At 38.2% G+C, this 14,442-nt stretch overlaps 1 protein-coding gene across 2 annotated transcripts in view; it reads right to left on the bottom strand.

The window, feature by feature from the left end:
• Positions 1 to 14,442, bottom strand: part of bcl9 (BCL9 transcription coactivator) — a 522,554-nt gene that overhangs the window by 433,922 nt on the left and 74,190 nt on the right. The window lies entirely within an intron of this gene.

Raw genomic sequence — 14,442 nt, 5'->3', positions numbered from 1 at the left:
AGCCAGTTCTGATGAGGTTCCTCGCACCATCACCCTCTGCCTCCTGTTTCTAAGCCAATTCTGCACCCATCTAAAAACATCACCCTGAACTCCCAATTCATTTAGTTTTATGCCCAACCTCTCATGTGGCACCTTATCAGTTGCTTTCTGAAAGTCCAGATAAATAATATCATAAGCTCCACTTTGATCGTATCCTTTTGTTGCTTCCTCATAGAATTCCAACGTGTTAGTAAAACACAACCTCCCTCTTCTGAACCCATGCTGACTGTTCAGAATAACTCCTGTCCTTGCCATGTGCTGCTCAATCTTATCCTTAATAATTTCTTCCATTAATTTTCCTTTGATGCATGTTAATCTTACTGGCCTGTAGTTGCTTTGATCTGCTCGGTCACCTTTTTTATATAATAGGATAATATTTGCCATCTCCCCAGTGTACAGTGACTTCCTAAAAATATGTGTCAAGGGTTTATATATGTACTCGCTAGCCTCCTTAAGAACATGAAGGGTAAATATTTTCTGGTCCTGGTGATTTGTTTGATTTCATCTTATTTAATTTGAGCAGCACTTCTCCCTCTACAATTTCTAAATCACTCCGAACCTCCTTAGTTGTCCCATTTACTGCTGGGACATTATCCACTTCCACACTTGTGAAGACTTCAGAAAAATGCAAGTTTAGTGTGTCTGCTATTTCATTCTCTGTATCTTTTAATTCCCTGTTACTATTTCTGATACACTAAAATACTGAAAGAATGCCTTTGAATTGTCTTTCACCTTATCTGCTATATTCCTGTCCAACTGCCTTTTACCCTTTCCAATATCATTCTTAATGGCTGTCCTCATGGTCTCACATGCCCTACGATTCACCTTAGGTGAAACCTGCCGTTTTGGAGATGATCTGACCCCGTCACCTAGCCATCACAGTTTGGCTCTTGCCAAGGTCACTCGGATCCTTAAGCTTGACAATTTTTCCTGCTTCCAACACATCACCTTCGAAAAATGATCATTCACTTGCTGTCTAATATATGCAACCCCTTGAAGGTGCCATTGTAATGAGATAATCAATATTATTCACTTGACCTGTCAGGGGTTTTAATGTTATGGCTAATCATTGTATAGGCATATTTGTTTTTAATGCTTCATGTTAACCTTCGACTCATCAGACTGTGAATGAAAATCTCTAATGACCAACAACAAATGCTTAGCATGGCTACCATAGCATTCACAATTTCATGCATAATATACAATATTTCTTGTAGTTTGATCATTCCTGAATCAGATCACATTCATATCTCCAGGAATTTCTTGGTACTGAATTGAGACCATGTTTTACAAAGGGTCTCAAGTTCAATTGTTGTGTTCCTTACCAGAGTGTGATTGGCATGTTCATATCTACCTAAACAAACCAAAAATTTCATGGAAATTGCACCAGAGTTGCAAAAAGTGCACCTAATTAATTTAGTTTGAAAGCATCTATAACACAACATACTATATGTACTGTCACGTGCATGAGCTTGGGATGAAGCTTAAGGGTTCTGTTGGTGGTACTTACACACCAATAACATAATTTATTGATATAGCACTTCTTCAAACAAACAATGTAGCACAAAGTGCTTTGCAAAATATGAAAAAAACAATTAAGATTAGGAAATAATATTAAAGAATAAGTAACAAAAACACAATGTAAGGTCAGATGGCTGGGAGAACAGAAACAAACAAAAAACAATTCAGTTATGCTGGAGAATAAACAAAATCTGCTAGGGTTCCAAGGCCAAAAGACCTCTCAGCCCCTACTGGGCATTCAACATAACATAAATTTTCTTAAATCAGTCCTCTTTGTACATGATTGAATTTGATGAAGTTGGCCTTATGGACAGATGAGACACCCGCCTTCATTCCATCATCTCAGGGAGCTCCTTGGTGCCTTAATTAGGTGGCGGTGGAGCAGATTGCCACCACACAAGAACCAGGATAGACAGCAGAGAATAGCAGAAATTAGTACAGATTGCAGAATATAACTCCATGCCCATATAGTCTATCAGGAATACAACTAAAATTTAGTTATGAAAAAGTCATATTAAAGTAATGCATTTTAGCTGTATTTTAAAATGCTCCACAGTATTAGCCTGACGGATTTCTATTGGTAAAGTATGTCAGATTTTAGGTGCATAACAGTGGTGAGCTGCCTCACCACTTCTTTTAAGCTTGGCACTTGGAATTATAAGCAGCCATCCATTTAAAGATCTAAAGTTACAACTTGGAGTATAGGGGGGGAGGCATTCCAAAATGTAGGAAGAAGCGAGATTATTTAACTCATTATAAACCATTAGTAGTGTTTTAAAGCCAATTCTGAATGACACGGGTAACCAATTTAACAACGCTAAAACTGGTGAGATGTGCACGAATGTACCAGACTAAGGTCTGATGCTGTGTGTAAATGTCTTCTCTCCACCTCCCTCTTCAGAATGGAATATTGACGGCTGTTCCACTGCTGACATCACTTCAGTTGTCCAACCTCCTGGACCCTCCCCTTCCTACCCTTCCAGACATTTTTGCCATTTTGAATTTCTGTATTGGACTCCCATCCAAAAACATGTAATTTACATCTTTGTAAAAAGATCACTTTGGTTTTGTATTTTCATTATAGCAAAGCTTAAAGTGCAGCATAAAAACAATAAACATTTATAATGGAGAAAGGGACCACCATGTAGGGACCACACTGAATGAGAAATAGCAGTGAAGTGACCCTAAAGCCTAATGTGGCATTGGCTCACCAATCATTACTGGTCTGTTTCTTCTGGGATAGGACCATGGGAAAGATGAAGCCAGACGCAGGGGAATTATAACAAGTAACAACAAATAAACATGATGAGGGCAGGAACAAAACCACTATGCCCAATTTGACAACTATGTTTGTTTTCTCTGGCAGTAAGTGTGGACCAGGGGTTAAGGACTGCAAAGCCAGCGGTTGCCGGCTCAGTTCCTTCTGCATGCTCACCGAATGCCCCAAATGAATCAAGCTACAGTTGTAGAAAGTAATGCAATTTGTGTTCAGCATAGAAAGGTTATATATAGAAACAGAGTGTACTTAGCTTTATAAAAGCTGCTAGGAAGATTATTTTAAAAGATCAGTACTTTATAATACAACAAAGATATGATGCTTCTACATTTATTATAAAAAATTATGATAAAGTTAGTTGTAGACTGCAAAGGTGTCAAGGTGTTTCATAGCAATGGGGCTGCTGGAATGTATTGCAGTGCTCCCCACAATTCATTTAGTCCTTTTGCTGTCTTTCTGCTCGGTCTAAAAATACACACAGAGATTCTATCAATGAGGCTGAACGTAACCGACATAACATCCATCTGGCAGGAGGTAACAGGTGACTAAACAGGAGGAAGTCGAAATCCAGGTAAACGGATTGAAGGAAGTACTCTTGGAACACCAGATTAAAGGAGCTACCCAGGAAAAAATGACAAAATTTCCCTAAGACATAGATAGTGAGCTTAATAAGAAATCCTGAGATCCTTCAAAGGTATCAGAGATCACACCATCATGGCTATCTGTTACATTAAATGTAAAAGTAACAAGGGTATAGTGTAACATGAATATTTTTTGGTTGAAAGGCAAGTATGCCAATCGTCACAACCTGCATTGTACTGTTCCTCTATCAGTACACTACACTGTAGCGTTTTTATAGTTTTTTGTAATTAGAGGTACCAAAGTTGCAATTTTTACAAACAAAGCTGTGCATAATAGACATATGAAAGGGCAGAGGTAATACTTTTACAAAAACAGGAACAAACAAGCAATAGGAAGCAGTAAATCCAGAGTCTTGGTCCAGCACAGGAACTCATACTGGGTTGATTCTGTCATCTCAATTAACCCATACTTGCATATCTTTGGGATGAAAAGCATAGTATCTGAAGGAAAAACCTTCATGCAGCCATGGAGAGAATATGCAAACTCAAAACTGACAGAGACCAGACGGAGAGTCTGCCAAGAGCTGCGAGACCCACAGCTAGTCAGTGTATTAACAGGCCACCCTGCTGACACTTTATCAAAAATGTTGGTTTTTTTTTTTTGTTTTTTTTTGTCATACCAAAATAGTTGAGTGAGTGCAAATAAAAACAGGTGAGAACAACATAACAGATTTTCTCAAAATGCCATAAGGGAAGAACACAAAAAAATAAGACTGTAAAATGAGAAACAGATTGAAAAAGAAGCCAGAAGCAGCAAGTTTATAGAAGGCTGAGGAAATAGCAGAGCAACAGATGAAGTCATTCTTTGTCATTTAAGTAAGAGGTCCTCAGGGGTCTTTTAATTATAAGTTTGGTTTATTCTGCTACTTCTAGTATGTGCTGTCTTTTTCAGAGTAATTGTAGGACTTTCCATTGTTCTTTTAAACTTAGTCATTATTACATTTTGCCTGCTGAGTGGCCCAATAGCACAGCGGTCAGCACTATTATTCTCTTCTGTAACAGTTTCAACTTTAGCCAGGGTCACTATCGCTGGGAAGTTTGTATTTTCTCCCCATGTCTGCGTGCGTTTTCACAAAATATTCTGTTTTTCTTCTCAAAGACATTCAGATTATGTTAACTGGCTGACCTAAATTTGCATGGTATGAGTGAATGTACTTTCTGAGATGGTTCCTGCTTTGTAAACAATGATGTTCAGAGAGGCGTAGGCTTCCTGTAGCCCTGAACTAATGAGTTGATAAATAGATTGCTGCTCAAATTTGAGTGTTACAAAATGTTGACAAAGGTAACAATGGCAGTAAATTCCTCCTTTAAGAGAAGCAATCAGTTCAAGTGGAAAGATAACCAACCAGACTGTATGAACAAAGCGAGTTTTTTGTAACTCGTATGTACAGGTAGTCCCCAGGTTACGGACATCCGACCTACAACTTACAAACGAGGCCGCAGCTGTGACGCATGCGCATCATTAACAGCCGCTCCGTCATCTTTGGCCTGGGGACGTTGCAAGCAGTGGCTGGAGGGGGGCCATTTCGCTGCTCGCTAAGTGTAGTGTTCCTTGGGTGGCTCCCGGCGGCAAGTGAGCGGTGACCCGTGGATCCATAGTCACCGAGGCCACAGCTATCGCTCGTGTGCAGGACGGAGGCTTAATGGGGCGATTTGCTGTCCGCCCACTACGCCGCTGTAGCTACTGCTCCTGACTAGATGCAGGCTGGATGGAGCGGTGGGGGGCGTTTCAATGCCTGCCCACTACACATGGCTGCCCGTTTTCGGTGGGCGGCTGGTAATGCTGCAAGCGGTGACCCAGTTGTGGCTGAACAGAGGCCATTGAGGGTGAACGGGGCAGCGGGGGGTAGCATTGTAGTGTGCTTTTGGGTGGCTGCCTGTTGAATGGGGGCGGTGGTGGGCGATTCACTTCATGCCTTTGGCCGCATCGTGCTTTATCTCGGTGGGCGGACGCACGCTGCAGGCTGCATACTATAGTGAAGGTGACTGTGTGGTGGGTGGGTTGTGAACCTCGCTACTCCCATTCAATCTCAATAGCAAGCCTGCTTTTACTGTTTTGTATATAGCAGTAAGTTGTATCTTGTCAGTACACCAGATGTGTTGACGATGGGTGCCTTCCTGTTGTGATAGCATGTACAGTGCTGTGCAGAAGAGCTCATCTTAACCTTTTGTCCTCACCCTTCAAGAATGTCTATGAAACACAAATCTGATGCAAGTGCTGGTGATACAGTAAAGAAGAGAAAAACCATCACCATTGAAAATAAAGTAGAAATAATAAAAAGGTCAGAGAGGGGTGAAACTCCATCATTTATTGGCAGAGCACTTCGTTACAGTCGGTCAACAATAGCATTTACTACAGTAATGTACCTGTTCCGACTTACATACAAATTCAACTTAAGTACAAACCTACAGTCCCTATCTCGTACGTAACCCAGGGACTGCCTGTATTTCCTACATGCTGCCAGTTTCCTCTGTATTTTTTAAATATTCTGAAAGAAATCTTATTAATCAGCATATTTATTCTCTTTAAACTAAAGAAGGAATTTGTCACTAAGAAACTGAACCAGTGGAATACACAACAATAACACTAAATAATTAGTCTAGAGGACATATATTTGGCAGTAAGGCATTATAGTGCTTGATTTTATAGATAGATAGATAGATAGATAGATAGATAGATAGATAGATAGATAGATAGATAGATAGATAGATAGATAGATTAATTTGTCCCAAGGTTAAATGTTCCTTTTTACAGAAGCTCAAGAAATGTTTTATCAAACAACAATAACAAAAACATCCTCAAACACACACAAGACTTATAAATACAGTGTGACAAAAAGAAATCTGATTTGGCTAAAGTTAAGAAAGAAGTGGAAAAGTTTGTTTCTGGGTGCAAGGAGAATTGTCTGCATCTTAACACCAGCAAAACCAAGGAACTGGTTATTGACTTTCAACACACCAAACAGCCTCTCTGTCTGGTCACTATTCAAGGAGTGGATGCAGAGATGTTCCACTCCTACAGGTACTTGGGGGTCCACATTAATGACAGTTTTAAACTGTCTCAGAACACAGTGGAACTATATAAGAAAGGGCAGGGCAGGCTCTTTTTCCTTAGGAGATGACATTTCTTTAATGTGGGAAGAGACATCCTTCATATCTTCTAAAACTCTGTGATGGCCAATGTGATTTAGATAGATAGTGTGAACGCGGCCCGGACACAGACAGGCAGACATGTTGTAATCCACCACCAAAGGTTTATTTTACAACTAATATTTACAATTCAAAGTCAAGTGCACACAAACCCCAAACACAGTCCTGGCCACACAATGCCTTCCTCTTCGGGCCGCCTCCACACTCTCTCCTGCTTTGTCCTGCTTCCACCCGACTCCAGCCTCGAATGAAGGGAGACGGCCCCTTTTATCTCATCTCGGATGAGCTCCAGGTGTTTCCCGGCATTCCTCCCTGGACACGCCCCAGTGTGGCGGAAATGCCGGCTGTTATCCCAGAAGCTTTCCGGGTTTCCCTTCTCTTCTTCCCCCCAGCACTTCCTGGTAGCATGTCCTGGCACACTTCTGCTGTATGATTTGTTGGCTGAAACTCCTCAGTGTTACTATGTCACAGAGAGAGGATGTGCAGCATTGTTCATGATGGCACTCAGTTTTCTTTTATTCTCTGCTTTACTATGACCTCTAGAGGATCTAGAGTGCATCCTATAACTGAGCTTTCCCATTGAATTAGCTTGTTGATTTGGTGGGCCTCTCTTGAAGTGACGTTGCCAGCCCAGCACACCACTCTTGAAAATCACATTGGCCATCACAGAGTTTTAGAAGATATGAAGGATGTCTCTTCTCACATTAAAGAAATGTCATCTCCTAAGGAAAAAGAGCCTGCCCTGCCCTTTCTTATATAGTTCCACTGTGTTCTGAGACAGTTTAAAACTGTAATTAATGTGGACCCCCAAGTACCTGTAGGAGTGGAACATCTCTGCATCCACTCCTTGAATAGTGACCGGACAGAGAGGCTGTTTGGTGTGTTGAAAGTCAATAACCAGTTCCTTGGTTTTGCTGGTGTTAAGATGCAGACAATTCTCCTTGCACCCAGAAACAAACTTTTCCACTTCTTTCTTAACTTTAGCCAAATCAGATTTCTTTTTGTCACACTGTATTTATAAGTCTTGTGTGTGTTTGAGGATGTTTTTGTTATTGTTGTTTGATAAAACATTTCTGTATAAAGGAACATTTAACCTTGGGACAAATTAATCTATCTATCTATCTATCTATCTATCTATCTATCTATCTATCTATCTATCTATCTATCTATCTATCTATCTATCTATCTATCTATACGCACAGGTTTTCAAAATGTAAAAGCTGTTTAAATACAATAAAAAGTTTTGTTATGAAAAGATGTTAATATTTTAAAGTTCATAATTTAATACTTATAATTTACTTATTCCCTTAATACATTTCAATGTAGTCCTATGCTGATGGATCTCCAGTCGCCAAAGAGACATTATCTCACTGGCTCAGGTCTGGCATAGTCACATAAATACCACCATGTTAACAAAAGCCATCATGACACCACCCTTCACAAGAAAAATGAGGGTTAAAGGAGTTAAAATCTTTCTATATTTCATTATAGAAATGATAGCTCATGCCTTGAATTTTCTAAGAAATTGAGCAATGAAATCCCAACCGTCTTTTTCAATAAGGTGAATGAGATAACTGACTAAAGGTCTCAATACAAATTATATAACATGTGTAACATTTACAAACCCTTTTAACTCGTTTATAAGCTTATTCCAGCAGTAATGAAATCAAAGGCAGGAACTGATCTTGTTCGAAGGTTCACTTCAGAGTCTACTCATAGACATACCCACAGACACATTCACAAAAGACCAATGTACAGTAGAATCACCAATTAAACTAACCAGTAGGCATTTATAGGTGGGAAGTGCTTAAAGAAACAAACTACATAGACACAAGGAGGACTCACAAACTCTGCAAAGAGAAAGACCTGGGATGGGATTTAAACCCAGTATATTTTAAATGTCCGTTTCCAATCAAACATCTTTCACTTGATCAATAATCTGATATCTTTTGCCACAAAGTGGTGATGTAATATTTCATCATCAGCTCAAATTTACACCGTTGTTTTAAAAATTCAGAAAAATCATACATGTTTTGAGAATTGTCTTTCAGTATTAGAATTTTTATCATTAACCGTTGGTGACATTACAATATAAAGGAACATTGGCAATATGAGGAGCTTCTTCTTCTTCAAATGTCTGTTAATTTATTGAAGGTTAATACAATATATAACAATGTAACCACATATGCAGTGATCCATGGCTTAATTATAATGTGAGTGTGACCCAAAGCTAATGTTAGCATTGTTATACTAAATCACAAAGGATCCTGGTACAGCAAAAGCTACAGCATAGGCAAGGGTGAGAAGGATACTCATCTCTGGCAAAAAAGGGAAGGAAATAACTTTGCTTAGTTTAGTTGAAAAATGGCTAAAACCATTCATGCACACAAGCAGGTTTATTTAGCAGTGAATGACCTATTTTGACTATGACCACCCCGAAGTTGGAGAAAGATAAAAAACTTCTTTTTTTGCTTTGTTCCCTTCCCCACCACAACTTATTGTCTATGGAGGAGGAGTGAAAGCTTTAGATTCATCAAAAGTTTCAAACTCCGGTTTTGACAGATCTCAACGTTTTAGTGTCCCCTGATACCAAAAGATTAATATCTTGATGATGTGTATGTGTGTCTGTCTGTCTGTGAGTCACAGTTTCTTGTGGATGGTCTAGAGCTAAAACAGCTTTTTGGAAAAATACCAAACTGGAAATGTAAGCCTGTTATGAAATGACAATGTGTTGATTAGTTTTTGATCGCACTCTGGAGGAGCCCTCAAATACCGTAATACTACAATTAATTATGAATTCTTGTCATCAATTGCTATTGTAATGACCTTTTTTATGATCAGAAAGATCAGCATCAGAGGTGTAAATAATTATTGAAATGTTATAGAATAGATCGGGAAACTTGGTTCCAAGGGCGGAAAGCCTACTGATGCTCACGTCTGAATTTCTTCCGTTCCAAAAAACGCCTCATCTTAAAACGACAGGAATCCAAATGTGCTTATCGTAGCTGGATGCATGCATACTATATAACACTATTGACAACTTACTCTTTGATCCTATTGAATTATTTAGCTTAAAATAATTGAACAATGTCAGGTACAGTATTAATAGACAGTATTATTTGATTTCTTTGACTGACCATTACATGGATCATTTACTTTGTTTTATACGACTATGATGTTATACAATGGACATAGTGGTGTGGTGACTATCCTTCCCACCTCATACTTTTATAGTCTGGAGTTCAAATCTGTGCCTACATAAGCTTTTCTCCAGGAACTCGGGAATCCTCCTCCCACTTGCCAAAGATGTGCAAGTTAGGACGAGTGCTCTAAGCTGCTGTGAATGTCCGAGTGATTCTGCCTTTGTAATGGAGTGGTAACTTGTCCTGGGTTGGTTCTTAATTTACGCTCAGTGCTGCTGGGATAGAGTCCAGCCCCAGACAGCCTGTAATGAAATAAGTGAGTTAATAAAAGGTATGCATTTTCATTTTTATCATTTCAAATAAAGTAATGAATAGACTTAAAAAGTTTTTGAGATGGTACAGTGATAATATTTTTTAATTATATATTGTCCCTTACTTATTTTAGTGTCTGACATGTATTTTGTGCTGGTGGAATAAAATCATTCCAGTACATCAGCATCTTTTTCTTTAATTTTTTTTATCTGTTCCCGTGTGGTATTTAAGGAAATGTGTGCATCTGTTTGTTACTATTTTTTACACATTGAATTTGAATCCGATGTTTATTTTTTTCTCAAAGACATTTTTAGCATTGTACTTCAATGTAATTTTTAATTTTGTTATGTGCTCTGCCATCATAGAGCAATCATGCTGACAGTTTCTACGACAATATTACCAAGAATGACCTTGGAGTGCATGGTATATGACTTAAGCAAAAGGATTGTACAAAGATTAACCCACTCATTTTCAGATCATCCAAGATTACGAATAAGTTTTGTTGTTGCTTTTGTTATTAGAAACTTCAATTTTCAGTTATTAAATTTGGCTTGACAACAGATCACTTTCTAGTATTTGAACTTGGCAAGGTTTTTGATCATATCTTAGCTCCTGGTTTGTTTTTCATTTAAGAAGATCTAAATGTTTTGTACTAAGTCAGTACAATATGTAATCTAATTTTAAACATTGTCTCGCATGTGAAATACGGGAGTTTGTTAGAGGCAGCTTTAGGTGAGAAGTGGAGTGGTCACTACCCCCTCTTCCTTCTTCCACCCCAGAGTGGAGGATGAATCCACAGAAGACATATGACCTCACTTCTTGTGTACCACAGAAGTCTTATCTCTCTGAGCCACATCAGCCCACAGAAGTCTCTACTGGAAACTATAGTGCTGAACTCTTACCTTAAACTCTATTTATTTGTTTTCTTTTCAGCATTTATTGGCATTGTTCTTATTAAACAGGGTGATTGGAGAAGACCCCAACCCTTTTGCATTGCATTGTTTGTTATATAACATATCGAATAACATTTTTAGTGAGATTTCCAAAATGAATATCATCAAAGACCAATTTTGCATATCGAACAACTATACCTATTAACACAATCAGACAAAGAATTATAAACCAACTGATCAGGGAAATTGGTCAAAGCATTTGAAGAGCCTATGATCTCCTACATCTAAAGAAAACCAGTTGCTGCTGAACCACATATGGTTCACACTGCATTGGCAAGCAAGGTCGACAAAAAACGTAAGGGCAGGGCAGGGCAGTGTCGATTAGCCTTTTCAGCTGCTTATGCTTGATGTGTTTTTGTCAAAGTATAATCACAACTTACATGGATCAATCTCAGATACGCTCTGCTTACATCTCCTGCTAGGTTGATTATTAAGCTTTCCAAAAGAATACAAATGAAATGGCCTCACAGTAATCAGCCACGTCACACCGCAGGTAATAGAGATTCTCTTCACGCTTCACAACTCTGATAATCAATCTACTAATCCTGCCATCTATTCATTCTGTAAACACTACGGCACAATTAGTTGCTGCATGAGACACCAGACATTCAGATCACAGCTGCCACACACCCGTGATATACTGTAGCATCCTGGAGCTGTTTGCTGAGCCGCGGTATCCAAGGTGATCAGAGTTGAGAAGTGTAGGAAAAGGATGTCGTTAACAATGGATGATGACAGACACTTGTCATTTAGCACACAGAATGCAATGTAATATGCAGCATTCTGGCAGTGCGAGGTGGCCAGTGTCTCTAGTTCACTAGCCCATTAAACAAGTAACAGCATTTCACAGGAGAAGCAAAAATGCTTTGCTCTAACAACTGCTTACTGCATATTTATTTGTTAAAAAAAGATTGGGAAGGAATCATCACTAGAACAATAGATTGCTTTATCAACTGCCAAAAATGCTGCGTTTCACTTGGATGATGGAGTTAGGAACACATCTTACCTCCTAATATACTTGTTGGGCTGAATAGCCTGATCGTGTCAACATTTTTTTAACGTTCTAAAGAAGTTAGTAGGCTTAGAGTTAAGATATTTAGCTTCCTCTTTCTTCCCAAACTGATACAAAATTATAAACAAATCAAGCATAAGTACTATTGATTTAAATTCAAGTAATAGCATATTCCATCTTTTTAATGTCAACTGAACAGTTAATAAAGAAAGGTCAAGACACGAAAGAAAGCAATTAAGCCATCAATTTATTTTCAGCATTTTTTTTTACATAAGTGCACTGCACACAGTTAAAATGAGGGGCAGAAAAAATAAATATTGTAAAAGTCATTGTTGCCTAATCAGAACAATTAACTGGAACATCCTGGCTTTCAGTGTATTGCAGCTTTTGATTAGTGAGAAGGGATGTTGGTATAAAATCAGGGGAACTGCAATAAAGTGAAAAAACAAATCTTATACACAATTAATGAAGACACTTTCATTTGGAAGAACATCTAAGAGCTCATCATATAAAACAGTTTTAGGACAAACAATGCAAATGTATCTCCAAGTTACAGCAATGCGTCAAGGTTGGCAAGAAACAATTTAATTTAAAACTCCACCAATATAAAATTTAATAGCCCAGCTGAGATCACTAAAATTGAGATTAGTTCCTAAAAAATGTTTATACAATCAAAACTGGATTTCTCTATCAGTGGCAGGGAATGTGCTCCTCCTGGAAAAAGAATGGACTGTAATTTATAAGGTAGGAGCTAACCTAGCATGGGACAACAGACAGACAGACAGACAGACAGACAGACAGTCAGACAGACAGACAGACAGACAGGCAGATAGATAGATAGATAGATAGATAGATAGATAGATAGATAGATAGATAGATAGATAGATAGATAGATAGATAGATAGATAGATAGATAGATATCCAAAAAATCTAAAAGTTCTTCTCCTTTCTTGGTATACTCCTACCAGTGAGGCATTCCTCTGTTCAACTTCTGGCCACAAGCTCTTTGGTGACAGTTGGCTGAAAATATCACTTATTAATTAACTTTTCCAAAGGTCTCCCTTTTTAAGTAATATACAAAGTAGGAACAGTCCTACCCCTAACCCCTCATAGGATCCTGTAGCCCATGGGCAAAAAAAACAAAGTGCAATCGTCAAGTTATAGTACAACAAAATTTATGACAATGTAAAATTATTTGTGTACTATTTACTTACTGTGGCATGGTGGCACCACCACCAGTTATGTTAGGGTATATGAGAGTGTCAAAGTATTATTGTGAGCAAGCAACAAGACCAGGAGATCAAAAACATTGCCAAAAGAGAGAGAGACAGAGTCAAAAACAAAAGCAAAGTTGTAACCAAATCTAGCACTAGGGCCTACTTAGAAACAGAGCTAACTATACTAAAGATTTCAAGGATATTGTTTATTGACTGAGCCTGAAACCATGTCCATATTTATGTCATCATTTCCTTGATGTCATTACCCCAATGATCACATTCACTTCACACATCTACCACACACCACGTAAATAATAATGTTATTGTCATGATATAATCTCACAAGTTGTCAAAAGTGATGTGAGGTCTTCAAAAACACTCAGAGAAGCAGACTTGAATTCCACCAGCTTGTCTGGAAAATGCGCACACAAAAGGCAGCCTCACATTCGCTTGAGTGGCTTTGGTCTACATCTGGCCAAAATGCTCTTCACTTCCAAAGTTCAAAAAATGTATACTGTACAGTTCAAAAGCCCTCTAAAAAGCACCACAATATAGGGGATCTCTGTCCAACCCTGGCTTGTATAGAGTGAGGCCATGAAATAATTTATAAAAGCAGGATTTATATACATAAATTAGAATATTCAACAAAATAAACATAGGAAAAAAAAATCTAAAGGACTTGCCTAAAATGTCAAACAAGATCCAAATTGAAATCCTCAAGTTTAATGCAAGACTCAGATGTAAAAATTCAAGAATTAGAACAGTAATTAAAGAAAATCACAGTACTCATGAGAACCACCAAAATCCATCAGAGCACATTTGCAATAAACCTCCCTGGACTTCAACTACCAGACTGCCTTTATAGGTAGAGTATGAAGCCTGATGGAAGGGTGGCCCCGCCTCTTGAGGATTCACATACAAAATACAAGAAACATGAGAGAATTGAAAGACAAACATTGATACTAAATAATAACTAAACAGAATAAAAATAGCAGATAATACATAATTAAATAATAAACAAATGGAGCAATATTATACAAAACAATGGGAACCAATGAATGATAATGATAAAACAAATAAAGAAGATAAAAAAGCACTTCAATTGTGAGGTATTGGAGGAACCCCAGAAAAACCATAAAAAACAAAGTCAAATAAATAAAATGTCATCAAATTCATCA

This window comes from Polypterus senegalus, chromosome 2 (genome assembly GCF_016835505.1).
Source record: "Polypterus senegalus isolate Bchr_013 chromosome 2, ASM1683550v1, whole genome shotgun sequence".
Classification (NCBI taxonomy): Eukaryota; Metazoa; Chordata; class Cladistia; order Polypteriformes; family Polypteridae; genus Polypterus; species Polypterus senegalus.
Note: the sequence above shows the minus strand (reverse complement) of the source record. Positions and strands in the feature narration are given on the sequence as shown.